Source organism: Nomascus leucogenys, chromosome 13 (genome assembly GCF_006542625.1).
Source record: "Nomascus leucogenys isolate Asia chromosome 13, Asia_NLE_v1, whole genome shotgun sequence".
Taxonomy (NCBI): Eukaryota; Metazoa; Chordata; class Mammalia; order Primates; family Hylobatidae; genus Nomascus; species Nomascus leucogenys.
Window position 1 is genome coordinate 54393334 of NC_044393.1, and position 18665 is coordinate 54411998.

The 18665-nt window shown below is 42.7% G+C and overlaps 1 protein-coding gene across 8 annotated transcripts in view; it reads right to left on the reverse strand.

Moving 5' to 3' along the window:
- SRPK2 (SRSF protein kinase 2) overlaps nt 1-18665 on the reverse strand; it is a 286728-nt gene that overhangs the window by 256898 nt on the left and 11165 nt on the right. The gene's annotated exons all lie outside the window — the stretch shown is intronic.

Below are 18665 nucleotides of genomic sequence, written 5' to 3' on the forward strand. Positions count from 1 at the left end.
ACATTTAAGGTTAATACTGTTATGTGTGAATTTGATCCTGTCATTATGATGTTGGCTGGTTATTTTGCCCACTAATTGATGCAGTTTCCTCATAGCATCCATGGTTTTTACAATTTTTTTTGCAGTGGCTGGTACCAGCTTTTCCTTTCCATATTTAGTGCTTCCTTCAGGAGCTCTCGTAAGGCAGGCCTGGTGGTGACAAAATCTCTCAGCATTTGCTTGTCAGTAAAGGATTTTATTTCTCCTGCACTTATGAAGCTTAGTTTGGCTGGATATGAAATTCTGTGTTGAAAATTCTTTTAAGAATGTTGAATACTGGCCCCCACTCTCTTCTGACTTGTAGGGTTTCTGCCGAGAGATCTGCTGTTAGTCTGATGGGCTTCCCTTTGTAGGTAACCCGACAGTCCTTCATGCTAAAAACTCTCAATAAACTCAGTATTGAAGGAACGTATCTCAAAATAGTAAGAGCTATTTATGACAAACCCACAGCCAATAACATATTGAATGGGCAAAAACTGGAAGCATTCCCTTTGAAAACTGGCACAAGACAAGGATGTCCTCTCTCCTATTCAACACAGTGTTAGAAGTTCTGGCCAGGGCAGGCCGGGCGCGGTGGCTCACGCTTGTAATCCCAGCACTTTGGGAGGCCTAGGTGGGCGGATCACAAGGTCAGGAGATCGAGACCATGGTGAAACCCCGTCTCTACTAAAAATACAAAAAAATTAGCCGGGCGTGGTGGCGGGCGCCCGTAGTCCCAGCTACTTGGAGAGGCTGAGGCAGGAGAATGGCGTGAACCCGGGAGGCAGAGCTTGCAGTGAGCCGAGACTGCGCCACTGCACTCCAGCCTGGGTGACACAGCGAGACTCCGTCTCAAAAAAAAAAAAAAAAAAAAAAAGAAGTTCTGGCCAGGGCAATCAGGCAAGAGAAAGAAATAAAGGGTATTCAATCAGGAAAAGAGGAAGTCAAATTGTCCCTGTTTGCAGATGACAGGACTGTCTATTTAGAAAACCCCATCATCTCAGCCCAAAATCTCCTTAAGCTGATAAGCAACTTCGGCAAAGTCTCAGGATACAAAATCAATGTATAAAAATCACAAGCATTCTTATACACCTATATACCAATAAGACACAGAGAGCCAAATCATGGAGTGAACTCTCATCCACAATCGCTACAAAGAGGATAAAATACCTAGGAATCCAACTTACAAGGGATGTGAAGGACCTCTTCAAGGAGAACGACAAACCACTGCTCAATGAAATGAAAGAGGACACAAACAAATGGAAGAACATTCCAAGCTCATGGATAGGAAGAATCAATATCGTGAAAATGGCCATACGGCCCAAGGTAATTTATAGATTCAATGCCATCCCCATCAAGCTACCAATGACTTTCTTCACAGAATTGGAAAAAACTACTTTAAAGTTCATATGGAACCAAAAAAGAGCCCACACCGCCAAGACGATCCCAAGCAAGAGGAATAAAACTGGAGGCATCATGCTACCTGACTTCAGACTTTACTACAAGGCTACAGTAACCAAAACAGCATGGTACTGGTACCAAAACAGATACATAGATCAGTGGAACAGAACAGAGGCCTCAGAAATACCACCACACATCTACAACCATCAGATCTTTGACAAACCCGACAAAAACAAGCAACGGGGAAAGCATTCCCTATTTAATAAATGGTGCTGGGAAAACTGGCTAGCTATATATAGAAAACTGAAACTGGATCTCTTCCTTACACCTTATACAAAAATTAATTCAAGATGGATTTAAGACTTAAATGTTAGACCTAAAACCATAAAAACCCTAGGAAGAAAACCTAGGCAATACCATCCAGGACATAGGTATGGGCAAGGACTTCATGACTAAAATACCAAAAGCGCCTGGCAACAAAAGCCAAAATTGAAAAACGGGATCTAATTAAACTAAAGAGCTTCTGCACAGCAAAAGAAACTACCATCAGAGTGAACAGGCAACCTCCAGAATGGGAGAAAATTTTTACAATCTACCTATCTGACAAAGGGTTAATATCCAGAATCTACAAAGAACTGAAACAAATTTACAAGAAAAAAAATCAAACAACCCCATCAAAAAGTGGGCAAAGGATATGAACAGACACTTCACAAAAGAAGACATTTATGCAGCCAACACACACATGAAAAAATGTTCATCACTGGCCATCACAGAAATGCAAATCAAAACCACAATGAGATACCATCTCACTCCAGTTAGAATGGCAATCATTAAAAAGTCAACAAACGGCCGGGCACAGTGGCTCATGCCTGTAGTCCCAGCACTTTGAGAGGCCGAGGCAGGCGGATCACAAGGTTGGGAGATCGAGACCATCCTGGCTAACATGGTGAAACCCTGTCTCTACTAAAAATACAAAAAATTAGCCGGGCGCGGTGGCAGACGCCTGTAGTCCCAGCTACTCAGGAGGCTGAGGCAGGAGAATGGCATGAACCTGGGAGGCGGAGCTTGCAGTGAGCCGAGATCACGCCACTGCACTCCAGACTGGGTGACAGAGCAAGACTCCGTCTCAAAAAAAAAAAAAGTCAGGAAACAACAGGTGCTGGAGAGGATGTGGAGAAATAGGAACACTTTTACACTGTTGGTGGGACTACTGTAAACTAGTTCAACCATGTGGAAGACAGTGTGGCAATTTCTCAAGGATCTAGAAATAGAAATACCATTTCACCTAGTCATCCCATTACTGGGTATATACCCAAAGGATTATAAATCATGCTGCTATAAAGACACATGCACATGTACGTTTATTGTGGCACTATTCACAATAGCAAAGACTTGGACCAACCCAAATGTCCATCAGTGATAGACTGGATTAAGCAGATGTGGCACATATACACCACAGAATACTATGCAGCCGTAAAAAAGAATGAGTTCATGTCCTTTGTAGGGACATGGATGAAGCTGGAAACCATCATTCTCAGCAAACTATCGCAAGAACAGAAAACCAAACACTGCATGTTCTCACTCATAGGTAGGAAATGAACAATGAAAACACTTGGACACAGGATGGGGAACATCACACATCAGGGCCTGTCGTAGGGTGGGGGGAGAGGGGAGGGATAGCATTAGAAGATATACCTAATGTAAATGATGAGTTAACGGGTACAGCACACCAACATGGCACATGTATACATATGTAATAAAGCTGCATGTTGTGCACATGTACCCTAGAACTTAAAGTATAATAAAAAATAAAAATAAATAAACAAATAAATCAAAGAAACTACCATCAGAGTGAACAGGCAACCTACAGAGTGAGAGAAAATTTCTGCAATCTACCCATCTGACAAAGGGCTAATATCCAGAATCTACAAAGAACTTAAAACAAATTTACAAGAAAAAGTCAACCCCATCAAAAAGTGGGCAAAGGATATGAACAGACACTTCTCAAAAGAAGACATTTATGCAACCAACAGACATGTGAAAAAATGTTCATCATCACTGGCCATCAGAGAAATGCAAATCAAAACCACAATGATACCATCTCACACCAGTTAGAATGGTAATCATTACAAAGTCAGGAAACAACAGGTGCTGGAGAGGACATGGAGAAATGGGACCACTTTTGCATTGTTGGTGGGAGTGTAAATTAGTTCAACCATTGTGGAAGGCAGTGTGGTGAATCCTCAAGGATCTAGAACTAGAAATACCATTTGACCCAGCGATCCCATTACTGGGTATATAGTCAAAGGATTATAAATAATGCTACTATGCTTACTACACATGCACACCTATGTTTATTATTGCCGCAGTATTCACAATAACAAAGACTTAGAACCAACCCAAATGTCCACCAATGATAGAATGGATTAAGAAAATGTGGCACATATATACCATGGAATACTATGCAGCCATAAAAACGGATGAGTTCATGTGCTTTGCAGGGACATGAATGAACTGGAAACCATCATTCTCAGCAAACTATCACAAGGACAGAAAACCAAACACCACATGTTCTCTCACTCGTAGGTGGGAGCTGAACAATGAGAATACATGGACACAGGGTGGGGAACATCACACACTGGGGCCTGTTGTGGGGTGGGGGGCTGGGAGAGGGATAGCATTAGGAGAAATACCTAATGTAAATGACGAGTTGATGGGTACAGCAAACCAATATGGCACATGTATACGTATGTAACAAACCTGCATGTTGTGCACATGTACCCTAGAACTTAAAGTATAATAAAAAATAATAAAATAATTTTTAATAAAAATCCTGTGAAGTCATGCACATCTGGACAGTCTTCTCCAGCAGGAATTTGTTACAAGCCTGATGGTTTTCATTGCTTTTTCTATAACAATGGTATCTTCAGTGGTATAACCCAGACATTCATGATGGTCTCTCTATCGAGTTCTCTTCTGCTGCACTGAAAAGCCTTTCCATAGCATACCATGTGTAACGAGTCTTTTTTTTTTGAGACAGAGTCTCGCACTGTCACCCTGGCTGGAGTGCAGTGTCGTGATCTTGGCTCACTGCAACCTCCACCTCCCAGGTTCAAGTGCTTCTCCTACCTCAGCCTCCCAAGTAGCTGGGATTACAGGTACCCGTCATCATGCCCAGCTAATTTTTTTCGTATTTTTAGTAGAGACAGGGTTTCACTATGTTGGCCAGGCTGGTCTCAAACTCCTGACCTCATGATCCACCTGCCTTGGCCTCCCAAAGTGCTGGGGTTACAGGGGAGAGCCACAGCGCCTGGCCGAGTCTTAAAGGTCCTTAAGGCTCCCTGATGTAGAAGCTAAACTAGAGACATTGTGTTTGGGGGCAAGTAAACTACTTCCACACCTTCTGCGCTGAACTCGTGGGGTTCTGGATGGCCAGGGGCATTGTCCAAAATCAAAAGAACTTTAAAAGGCAATCTCTCACTGGCTAGGTATTTCCTGACTCCAGGGACAAAGCATCAATGGAATCAACCCAAAAAAGTGTTCTCATTGTCCAGGACTTCTTGTACAACCAAAGGACTGGCAGCCAGTATTTCTCTTCTCCCTTCAAGGCTCAAGGTTAGCAGCTTTACAGACAAGGGCAATCCTGATCATAAACCTGAGTACATTTGCACAAAAGAATAGAGTTAGCCCATTCCTTCCCACCTTAAATCCTGATGCTTACTTCTTTTCCTTACAAATTGGATTAATGCCCTCTATGGCAATTTTTTTCCAGAATGGGGCACTTCCATCTAATGGGGCACTTCCATCTTGCATTTAGGGCCAGGCACAGTGGCTCATGCCTGTAATCCCAACAGTTGGGAAGGCTGAGGCGGGTGGATCACCTGAGATCAAGAGCTGGAGACCAGCCTGGCCAATACTGTGAAACCCAATCTCTACAAAAAATACAAAAAATTAGCCAGGTGTGGTGGCGGGTGCCTGTAATCCAAGCTACTCGGGAGGCTGAGGCAGGAGAATCGCTCGAACCCGGGAGGTGGAGATTGCACTAAGCCAAGATTGCACCACTGCATTTCCAGCCTGGGCAACAAGAGCGAAAAAAATATATATACATACATACATATATATATACACATATATATATATACATATATACACGTATATATATACATATATACGTATATGTGTGTGTATATATATATATATATATATATATATTTAGGCCAGGTGCAATGGCTCACATCTGTAATCCCAACACTTTGGGAGGCCAAGGCAGGAGAATCGAAGACCAGCTTGGGCAACATAGGGAGACTGAGTCTCCACAAAATGATTTAAAAATTAGCTGGGCGTGGTGGCGTGTACCTGCAGTCTCAGCTACTTGGGGGACTGAGATGGGAGGATCATGTGAGCTTAGCAGGTCATACCACTTCACTCTGGCCTGGGAGAACAAAACTCTTTTAATTTAAAAAAAAAAAAAAAAAAAAAACTATTCAGGCAGATAGCCTTTCTGCTCAATGATTTTCTTTTTTTCTTTTTTTTTAGACGGAGTCTCGCTTTGTTGACAGGCTGGAGTGCATGGCGCCATCTTGGCTCACTGCAACCTCTGCCTCCAGGGTTCAAGTGATTCTCCTGCCTCAGCCTCCCAAGTAGCTGCGACTACAGGCGCACACTACCACGCCCAGCTAATCTTTGTATTTTTAGTAGAGACGGGGTTTCATGATGTTGGCCAGGATAGTCTTGATCTCTTGACCTTGTGATCTGCCCACCTCGGCCTCCCAAAGTGCTGGGATTTCAGGCGTGAGCCACCACAACAGGCCTAATGATTTTCTTAACGGTGTCTGGGAACTCATATGCTGCCACTTAGTGGCTTCTCCTGTTATCTCCACATTTCTTAAGGCAAACCTCTTTCTAAAATTATCAAACCATCTTTTGCTGGAATTAAATTCTATAGCGTTAGATCCTTCCTCTTTTGCTTTACAGTTGTCATACAGTCACTTTGCTTTTTCTCTAATTGTATTAGCATCTACTGGTATGCCTTTTCTTTTTTTTTTTTTTTCTTTTTGAGACGGAGTCTCACCCTGTCACACAGGCTGGAATGCAGTGGCGTGATCCTGGCTCACTGCAACCTCTGCCTCCTGGGCTCAAGCAATTCTTCTACCTCAGCCTCCCAAGCAGATGGGACTACAGGCATGCACCACCACAACCAGCTAATTTTTGTATTTTTAGTAGAGACAGGGTTTCACCATATTGGACCAGGCTGATCTCGAACTCTTGACCTAGTGATCCGCCTGCCTCGGCCTCCCAAAGTGCTGGGATTACAGGCGTGAGCCACCAGGCCCAGCCAGGTATGCCTTTCTTACTGCAATCCTGCAGCAACATAAAAGCTGCATTTTCAATACAAGATAAAAGAATATTTCACAAGAAGTGTGAGATTTTCATGCCTGCTGGTAGAGCTGCAACAACGGCTTCATGAATTTCCTTTCCTTTTTTTTCACTATGGTCATGTATGCTGAATTCATTTATCTTTAAATGGCAGGCAACCACACAGAATGCACTCATTCTAAGATGCATATCAAGCAATTTGACTTTTTCTTGTAACATCATGACATTTCTCTCCTTCCTGGGAGCACTTCCAGCATCACTAGTGTCACTCCATGAGTCCCATGGTGTTATTCAGAGTTTACAGACTTGCACTAAACATAGTGAAATATATGTAAGAAAAATATGAGATCACTTTTTTTTTTTTACATTTTTTTAGGCTAGTATCGAACTCCTGAGCTCAAATGCTCCTCCCACCTGGGTGTCCCAAAGTGCTGGTATTACAGATATAAGCCACCACACCTGGCAGAGATCACTTTTTACCAAGATATGCAATTTACTGGAGAAGAGCTACCCACATGGAGATAACTGGCATCACAGGGCTTTGTTTTCTTTTGTTTTTGAGACAGGTTCTGGCTCTGTCACCCAGGCTGCTGGGTGTACTGGCATGATATTGGCTCACTGCAACCTCGGCCTCCTAGGGTCAAGCAATCCTCCCGCCTCAGCCTCCTGAGTAGCTGGGACTATAGGCACGCACCACTATACCCAGCTAATTTTTGTATTTTTTATACAGATGGGGGTCTCACCATGTTGCCCAGGCTGGTCTCGAACTCCTTGGCTCAAGTAATCCACCCACCTCAGCCTCCCAAAGTGCTGGGATTACTGGCATGAGCAACCACACCTGGCCAGTCACAGGGCATCACAGGGATACTTCCAACACTTGAGCTCACTGCAGAAGCAACAGGAGGTAGCTACAAAGTTATTACAGCAGTACGGCATATACTACCGTTAATTCCATGCAGTTATGATTTAACACTGCACCTTTATGTTGCATTTCTCTTGACTGCAAATAGTGCCATATACAGTCTGTACACACACGCATTTTGTGTACATTTTATGTTGGTAAATGATAAAACAGGCTAGCATCTACAAATATTTTAAGCATTCATAACATACCTTTTTAATGTTTTTTAATATTTCTAGGGTACATAGTTCATCTTCAAGTTTTTTCAAACTGCAGAAAATCTCCAAAAAATTTACCAATATATTTATTGAAAAAAATTTCCATGATAAACACATGTTGTTGACAGCCAAACTGTATACACTTTTCAGTAATGGGATTTAAAACTTAAAGAGAGTACAGTTACAAAGCTTAGAATCATCTAAAGTGTACATTTAACTGATCACAAAGAAGAGGCAATGGGCATCAGTGGAGCCAAGGCAAAGAGATTATTTCTATTATTGGTCATGCCTACAGGGTGCTAGTTACTACAAAGAATATTTAAAGACAGCCTTCTAGCTACTGAAAAATTTTTAAAAAGTTTTTAAAGCTAAAGTAAAAAACATGGCCTTATTGCTTTTTTTAAAAAAACTGTTTTCCTGTATTCTAAGATTTTCTATATAAAGCATCTTCCATCCCACTCTCATAGATGCACATGATAAAACCCACGCAGGTCCATGTGACCTGTTAAGGGTCTCTTCAGAGAAAAAAAAATTTTTTTACTTTTTACTTTTCCTCCCAGCAAAGGAAGGAGTTAAAAGTAAGGTTCTTACAATAATCTCTCTTTGAGGACTAGAAACTATTTTCTGTGTCAGTCCCAGAAGGGCTTGTCATCCTGCAGCTTAATGGTAGTACAAAAGACCACTGAATCAGCATCCAGGACTCTAATCCAGCACTCTAAACTGGCTAAGGCACTAAAAAGATAAGCGACTTTCATCAAGAGCCACGCTCTGCTGGCCACAGCGGCTCAAGCCTGTAATCCCAGCACTTAAAGAGGTCAGGGTTGGCGGATCACTTGAGGTCAGGAGTTCAAGACCAGCCTGCCAACATGATGAAACCCCGTCTCTACTAAAATACAAAAAATTAGCCAGGCGTGGTGGCACACGCCTGCAATCCCATCTATTCAGGAGGCTGAAGCATGAGAATCGCTTGAACCTGGGAGGCAGAGGTAGCAGTGAGCTGAGATCGTGCCACTGCACTCCAACCTGGGTGACAAAGCAAAACTCTATCTCAAAAAAAATAAAAATAAAAATAAAAAACTCAGGCTCCTTCAGTCCTTCATTTTTCCCTCAGTGAAAACATGGAATGGTTTAGAACAATGGACTTCAAACTGTGTTCTTCAAAGCTGCCTTGGGGAGCACCCCAGTGGACAAGGGGAAGGCTAGGCGGCAAGGACCAAGCTCTCATCTGCCAATTCTCTCAGAGTAGAGCCACCTTTTCCGCTTTATACATAATAGAGTTACACAAAACATTTATTTATTTTTTTTTTTTTTTTTATTTTTTTTTTTTTGAGACAGAGTCTCGTTCTGTTGCCCAGGCTGGAGTGAAATGGCACAATCTCAGCTCACTGCCACCTCCGCCTGCTGGGTTCAAGCAATTCTCCTGCCTCAGCCTCCCGAGTAGCTGGGATTAAAGGTGCATGCAACCAGGCCCAGCTAATTTTTTGTATTTTTACTACAGACAGGGCTTCACCATGCTGGCCAGGCTGGTATCAAACTCCTGACCTCAAGTGATTCAGCCACCTTGGCCTCTCAAAGTGTTGAGAATACAGGTGTGAGCCACTGTGCCCGGCCTACACAAGATTTTATTTCACAAAGCATTCTGCTACTACAAAGTAAGGCTGAAAAATGATCCAGGTGCTCTGTAAAGTCCAGGACACTCCACACATTTTCAGACCCACAGCTATACACGATGTATTTCATCTGTGAAAGATGTAGTCAATTTTACATTAATTCTGCAATTAACATTCAGTAACATCTTATTTTAGGATAAAATACATCATGCCCAATCCCCCCAAAAAACTATGAATAGGATATTCTAGAAATAAAAATAATCAACAGGATAAGATTCCCCATAAAAGTGACTGAAGGCCGGGCACAGTGGCTCACGCCTGTAATCCCAGCACTTTGGGAGGCTGAAGCAGGCGGATCGCCTGAGGTCAGGAGTTCGAGACCAGCCTGACCAACACAGAGAAACCCCGTCTGTACTAAAAATACAAAATTAGCCACGCGTGGTAGCACACGCCTGTAATCCCAGCTACTCAGGAGGCTGAGGCAGGAGAATCGCTTGAACCCGGGAAACAGAGGTTACAGTGACCCAAGATCGCGCCATTGCACTCCAGCCTGGGCATCAAGAGCGAGACTCCGTCTCAAAAAACAACAACAACAAAAGTGACCAAAGTAGCTAGCTGGCATTAAACACAGTGGCAACCTTTGTACCCTGGATGTTAGAAGCAATGACAGCACCTGGTGACCAAATGATGCACCCAGCCACAGAAGTAGAACTGTCAAGTGCCAGGAATTTCTTTTAAGTAAATTATCCATTTTATCTCTACTACATCTCAATGAAACTTCGACTTCCTGGGGATGTTATTCCTAGCTTACAGTCTTTCCTTACCCTTTCTCCCACCCTATCTACTAAACCTGCCCAACACACACAGTCCATCCAGAGACACATCTAAATTTCAGGAGTTTGGGGGATACAGGTACCCACACTATATGTTCACAAAGTTGAATGACAGTTCTATGTTACAACATACACAAGTTTAATGCATTCAATCATGTCATCTAGATGCTCCTTCTTGTTCCTATCCTTTTAGTCTCCATATTCTAAGACTGATTTGAAAATTACAATGCCTAAAAATATTTACATTAATAATTTTTCAAAGAGATGCCTGAAACAATGCACTATGGAACTGACAAACCAATTTTTTAATTAATTTTTTTTTTTTTTTTTTTGAGACAGACTCTCACTCTGCCCCCCAGGCTGGAGTGCAGTGGCACCATGTCGGCTCACTGCAACCTCTGCCTCCCAGGTTCAAATGATTCTCATGCCTTACCCTCCCAAGTAGCTGGGACTATAGGCGTGCACCATCAAGCCTGACTAATTTTTTTTATTTTAGTAGAGACAGGGTTTTACCATGTTGCCCAGGCTGGTCTTGAACTCCTGACCTCAGGCAATTCGCCCGCTTCAGCCTCCGAAAGTGCTAGGATTACAGGAATGATCTACCGCACCCGGCCGGATTATTAATTTTAAACTTACTAGCAAAGCTATTTAACTAGAAAGATGTCTATGTGGAGTGTAATTCAAACATCAGTGACAAAACATGGACATACACATTTTGTAGGATTTATCTAGTGAGGCTAAGAATTCAACATAAAGTATTATATATGCCCAAATGTAAGTCAAGGTATTTTCTCAAACAGTATCCCTCAAAAAAGTAGTTTCGACCAGGCATGGTGGCTCACATCTGTAATCCCAGCACTCTGGGAGCCCAAGGTGAATGGATCACTTGAGGCCAGGAGTTCAAGACCAGCCTGGCCAACATCTCTATGAAAAATACAAAAATCAACCAGGCGTGGTGGCATGTGCCTGTAATCCCAGCTACTCGGGAACATGGTGAAAAAAAAAAATCAAGTTAGCCATTAAATTCTGACAGTAACAAATGTAATTTGCGTAAAATAAATTTTTAAAACTGTCCCACTGTTTTGCAAACAGGTAGTTTACAAAAATAAAAAATATCCAGTGTCAGTATCGTATATGAATTCAAGAAATACTGTATCAGTTGGGCATGGTGGCTCACGTCTGTAATCCCGGCACTCTGGAAGGTTAGGGTGGGAAGATCACATGAGACCAAGAGTTTGAGACCAGCCTGGGCAACAGTGAGACCCCATCTCTGCAAAAAATAAAAAACTAGTCAGGTATGGTAGGTAGTGCATGCCTGTAGTCCCAGCTACTTGGAGGCCTGAGGTGGGAGGATCACTAGAGCCCAGGAGGTCAAGGCTGCAGAGTGAGACCCTGTCTCAAAAAAAAGAAAAAGAAATGCTATAATGCTGTTTAGACTGCAGGAAATACGATGTTCTCTCTCTCTACCGTCTCCACAGCTTTTCTGTAAATTTACAGTTCTAAAAACATAATTAAGAAATATGTTCCCTGGGCCAGGCGCACTGGCTAACACTTTTAATTCCAGCACTTTGGGAGGCCGAGGCAGGCGGATTACGAGGTCAGCAGATCGAGACCATTCTGGCTATCACGGTGAAACCCTATCTCTACTAAAAATACAAAAAAATTAGCCAGGCGTGGTGGCGGGCGCCTGTAGTCCCAGCTACTCAGGAGGCTGAGGCAGGAGAATGGTGTGAACCCGGAAGGCAGAGGCTGCAGTAAGCCGAGATAACGCCACTGCACTCCAGCCTGGGTGAGAGAGTGAGACTTCATCTCACAAAAAAAAAAAAAAAAGTTCTCTAGAAAACCATTTAACTGATTCAAAAAGCACTTACAATGATAATAGTCATTGCTGTTGCAAATCTGAAATGTCTACATAAAACAGCTTCATAAAACAAGAGTGGAAAAGTAGTATTTCTAAATTAATGTAAAATTTTATTTGTGAATTGAAAAATATTTGTAACTAACTTAAGAAATTAAATATCATAAGTAGACATTTGATATTTCATGTATATCCATAAAGTTTACATGTTCAAATTGTCATAAAATTTAATCTTCTCACTGGGGAACGAGGAAACTTAGAATTAGGGCTGCCTTATACTGAGTTACATAAAGCATAATACAAACTATGAAAGGTTCCTTTGGAGACATACACAACAACCAAATAAAGCACCCCAACCCAAACAAAGGAAAGAAAAAACTCTCTGAGCACTAACTATTCACAGAAGTTGCACTATAGCACCAGAGGATTCCATCAAGTTGCTCTACTTTCACCTTTGGTTGGTGGTCATGCGCCTAGAATTAAAAAAGGCTATGAGCTTAAGAATCTGGCAACTCCAGGTAATGATTTTTTTTAATATTGCCTCATTTGAATGTATGTAATACCTTTTTTCCTCTTTGCAAACAGAATACACGACAATATTAAAAACCTGTGGGTACAACTGGGCGCGGTGGCTCACGCCTATAATCCCAGCACTTTGGGAGGCCAAGGCAGGTGGATCACTTGAGGTCAGGAGTTCGAGACCAGCCTGGCAAACGTGGTGAAACCCTGTCTCTACTAAAAATACAAAAATTAGCTGGGCATGGTGTCATGTGCCTGTAATCCCAGCTACTCGGGCCACTGAGGCAGCAGAATCACTTGAACCCAGGAGGCAGAAGTTGCAGTGAGCCAAGATAGCGCCATTGCTCTCTAGCCTCGGCGACAAGAGTGCAGCTCCATCTCAAAAAACATCTGTGGGTCCTATTGGACCTCTAACACAAACAGAGCAAGACAAAAATCTCTCTAATCCTTAGTTCCAACATAGATAATACTACCCACCTATACCAACTAATGAAATAATGATAAATTATTTATAAACTCTCAAGATCAGAAAAAAGATACTAATGCTAATGATATCTGAAGGCCATCAATGATAAACAAACGTAATAAATTTTACTCAAATCTCTTTCTCCTTAGACTTCTCTCCAACTGGTTTATCCTTTAACTTTCCTTCCTTTACTTTGCCACAAAAAAAAATTTTTTTTTTTATTTTTTTTTTTTTTTTTGAGACAAAGTCTCACTCTGTCGCCCAGGATGGAGTGCAGCAGCGTGATCTCGGCTCACTTCAACCTCCACCTCCCAGATTCAAGTGATTCTCGTGCCTCAGCCTCCCTATGAACTGGGATTACAGGCGTGCACCACCACGTCCAGCTAATTTTTGTATTTTTAATAGACATGGGGTTTCGTCATGTTCGCCAGGCTGGTCTCAAACTCCTGGCCTCAAGTGATCCACTCGCTTCGGCCTCCCAAAGTGCTGGGATTGCAGGTGTGGGCCACCATGTCTGGCTCACAAAAGACATTTTCTAAATTTCAGACCAAGCCCTCTTCGCTCCACCATCCTCCTTCCTGCAGTAAGCTGACCTTACTGTCGTAATTGCTTTAAATGTCTCCTTGAAGTCCCAGCTTCCCACCTGCCCATCAGCTCCCTGCACCATACTTCCTTTTCGGTTCTAGTCACTTTCAACTTGGTTATGCCTAAAACAAAGTCTCCCTCATCTCCAATTTCTCCCAACTTTCTTTCTTTTTTGAGATGGAGTCTCGCTCTGTCGCCCATGCTGGAGTGCAGTGGCACGATCTTGGCTCCCTGCAACATCTACCTCTTGTGTTCAATTAATTCTCCTGTCTCAGCCTCCCAAGTAGCTGGGATTATGGCACATGACACCACGCCCAGCTAATTTTTGTATTTTTAGTAGAGATAGGGTTTCACCATGTTGGCCAGGCTGGTCTCAAACTCCTCACCTCAAGTGATCCACCCACCTTGGCCTCCCAAAGTGCTGGGATTACAGGAGTGAGCCACCACGCCCAGCCAGTTTCTCCCAACTTTCTTATTCTTCATTAACAGTCTAAGTCAAAAAAACCTTTAATTTTGGCATTTTGTATGACTTTTCTCTTCATGTCTCATAGTTAATTAATCCTACTCCTGCTGATTTTTCTTTAAAAGAGCTTTTCCAAAATTAAAAAGCCTTAAAAAGGTTCAATGTCTTTGACCTAATATTTTCATTTGCAGGATTCCACCTAGTCTAAGAAAATCTGAAATGCATACAAAGATATTCACTGAAGTAATATCACGCCAGAAAACTGGAAACATCTGTCTAGCAATAGCAAAATATTTAAGCAAATTAAATAAATTAGAATGTTAGTCATTAATAATTAGTTATGAAGTTTTTAACGACATGAAAAATATATTTTTTTTTTGAGTCGGAGTCTCATTCGGTCACCCAGGTCGCAGTGCAATGGCACGATCTCTGGCTTAATACAACCTCCGGCTCCCAGGTTCAAGCAGTTCTCCTGACTCAGCCTCCCGAGTAGCTGGGATGGGATTACAGGTGCCCGCCACCACGCCTGGCTATTTTTGTGTTTTTAGTAGAGACAGGGTTTCACCATATTGGCTAGGCTGGTCTCAAACTCCTGACCTCGCGATCCACCCGCCTCGGCTTCCCAAAGTGCTGGGATTACAGGCTTGAGCCACTGCGACCGGCCCATGAAAAATACTTATAACAAAATGTAAAATAAGGAAAGCAGGATACAAAATCATATATAAGAGATGATAATATAAGTAACAAAAACACATAAAGAGAAAAAGACCACAAGGAAATATAACAAAATATTAGCAACGTCCTATCTGTGCATATCGTGCTGCCTGGTAAGAATATGAGTCATTTTTGTTTGTCTTTTTATACTCCTATAATTTCTAGATATGGCATATAATATTTTTAAAACCTGGAAAAAATTTATTTTTAAAAAAATGTGTTGCTAATTCAAGACTCTTCAAGGTCTCCCTAAGTAAACTACAAATTCAATATTATCCCAACCCAATAGCAAAACAATACTGAGATAGGGACTTGAAAATATCATCTTAATGAAAAAATATGCAAGAATGGCCCCCAAAAATATAAAATCAAGTGTAATAAGTGGGTATGGGGGTATGAGAGAGCCCTTGCATTTCCAAAAACTGAAATGTAGTCAGGCCAAGCACACTGGCTCACACCTGTAATCCCAACACTTTGGGGAGCCAAGGTGGGAAGACAGTTTGAAGCCCGGAGTTCAAGACTAACCTGGGCAGCAAAGCAATACCCATCTCTATTTTAAAAAGAAAAGAAAATGTATGCAAAATCACAGCAATTAAGGTAACCTGGAACTAGAGCAAGGACAGAGAAGTCAACACACTCAAGTACAGGTGGAAATACAACTGAACTGGCACAACTAGATAAGCTATTTAGAAATAAATAAGCAAGTAACAAAAACCTAACAACCACAAAACGGCCAACCTTTACTGAATATTTACCACAGGTCCACAATCCTTGGGACCAGATGTTTCCCTATTCAAGTTTTTTGGGTTTTCCAAAGGCAATATGGCACCCATATCATTTATTATGCAATATTCCAGAAAGGTATGGAGAAGCGCACCACAGGTATTTTAAAACATGCAACTTATAGCTGGGCACAGTAGGGCAAACACCTGTAGTCCCAGCTATTCAGAAGGCTAAAGCAGGATCACTTGAGCCCAGGAGTTTGAGTCCAGCTTGGGCAACATAATGAGAATTCATTTCTTTTCTTTTTTTTTTTTTTTGAGACGGAGTCTCTGTCACCCAGGCTGGAGTGCAGTGGTGCGATCTTGGCTCACTGCAGGCTCCGCCTCCCAGGTTCACACCATTCTCCTGCCTCAGCCTCCCGCGTAGCTGGGACTACAGGCGCCTGCCACCACGCCCAGCTAATTTTTTGTATTTTGTTTAGTAGAGACGGGGTTTCACCCTGTTAGCCAGGATGGTCTCGATCTCCTGACCTTGTGATCCACCCACCTTGGCCTCCCAAAGTGCTGGGATTACAGGTGCGAGCCACCACACCCAGCCAAGAATTCATTTCTTAAAACACACACACACACACACACACACACACACACACACACACAAAACATACGCCCCTAGGGCATTCTTCATCTCAAAGAGTTGTAGTCCATCTACCCCCACCTTATCCCATCCCTATCCATTGAAAACCTGTGCTGTAATCCCACTACTTCCTGACAACTCAGGATTTTTGCTCCAAATACCCCTTTTCTTGCCCATATTTTCAACCTCTAACTTTCTACTAGCTCCTTGCCATCCTTTTTTTTCTTTTTTTTGGGTGGGGTAAGGGGATAGAGTCTCACTCTGTTGCCCAGGCTTGAGTGCAGTCACACGACCTGGCTCACTGCAACCTCCACCTCTCAGGTTCAAGCAATTCTCCTTCCTCAGCCTCCAGAATAGCTGGGATTACAGGCGTGCACCACCACTCCTGGCTAATTTTTGTATTTTTAATAGAGATGGGGTTTCGCCATATTGGCCAGGCTGGTCTCGAACTCCTGATCTCAGGAGATCCACCCGCCTCAGCCTCCCAAAGTGCTAGGATTACAGTAGTGAGCCACCGCGCCCGCCCCCCAACGCCTGCTTTTTTTTCCTTTTTTTTTAAATAAAAAGCACCTTTTCTCCTTTACACACACACACAAAAGCTTATCCAATAACTAATCTTAAGAAAAACAAACAAAACAAAAAGGACCCTGCTCTGTCTTCCTATTCACTTGTACAGCTGCAAGGTTGCTTTTATAAAAACACTGTGCTAAGATAGTTCCAGCTATAGTCTCTAATGATTTTCTAACTGCCAGAAGCAAAGGCCAAGATTAAGGCTCATCTCATTTGAATTTTATCTGCAGACTAACATTGCTGACCACGCCCTTCTTGAAATGCTGTATTCCCCTGGTTTCTGTGAGACAACTTTCTCCTGGGTCTCCCATCTCTCTGGCTCCTCCTTTACCAACCCTACCTGTAGCCTTCTCTTCACATGTTAATGCACCTTCATTCAGCCAGTTCCCTACCATCAGCTATACCTGACAACTCCCAATATATATCATCCTCAACAGAGCTCTTCCCAGTGCTCTAGCTACAAACACTGACCAAACAGCTCTTAAAGGAATTCATATGGAGACCTCGAAAAGCCTGGCCAGGCTGGGCGCGGTGGCTCATGCCTATAATACCAGCACTTTGGGGGGCGGAGGAGGGTGGATCACCTGCGGCCAGGAGTTCAGGACAAGCCTGGCCAAGATGGTGAAACCCCATCTCAACTAAAAAGAAATACAAAAATTAGCCAGCCATGGTAGTGGCACTGTAATCCCAGCTACTCAGGAGGCTGAGGTGGGAGAATTGCTTGAACTTTGGAGGCAGACGCTGCAGTGAGAGCTGAGATCGCGCCACTGCACTCCAGCCCGAGCAACAGAGCAAGACCTCATATCAAAAAAAAAGAGAAAAGGCTAGCCAAAGTCACCATTAATTTTTCCGAAACACACTCTGCATTCCCTATTGCAAAGAATGGCAACAACACCCATAAATTTAGCTAATTCAGAAACATGGAATTCATCCTAGAACCCTCCCACTCTCCTCTCACATTAAACTGGACACTAAGTCTAGTGGATTCTGGCCCCTAAATACACATCAGTCTCCTGAAGCCTCATGAAATAGCCTCCCAATGGAACCCCTGGCCTCTAAGCAACTCTCCACACAATAGCTAAAGGAATCTTTCTAAAAACCTGAGTGTGTACCCCTTAACAGCTCCCCAGTCCTTTGTTTGACTTCCTCAGAGCCCTATTTATTGCTTACCACACCCTGCACTCCAGCCTTACTAACCTGCTTGACATTCCAAGACTACATGCCATTTTAAAGCCCACATGTTGACACCAACTGCAGTGTTTCTTCTGCATGGAAGGTCCTTCCCCTGCCCCCTTATTTTACTTGGCAAATTATTACTGGTTCTTCCAGAACCAGTTTAGAATGCCCTCCTGATTTCCAGTTTACTTTTAGATTACAAAATGATATCCATAATGATTAGAAAGATACACAACTTATACATACATCTGAAAAAGAAGTCATCTGAAAATCTACAAATTTTTATAAATTTGTATTTACAACACAGTATTTTTTTTAAAGGGTAGGGGGCAAAAGACTTAAAAAGGCACTTCACACAATAGGAAATTCAAATGACCAAGAAACATGAAAAGATGTTGGCTGGGCCTGGTGGCTCACGCCTGTAATCCCAGCACTTTGGGAGGCCGAGGTGGGCAGATCACGAAGTCAAGAGATCAAGACCATCCTGGCCAACATGGTGAAACCCTGTCTCTACTAAAAATACAAAAATTAGCTGGGCGCAGTGGCACACACCTGTAGTCCCAGCTACTCTGGAGGCTGAGGCAGGAGAATTGCTTGTACC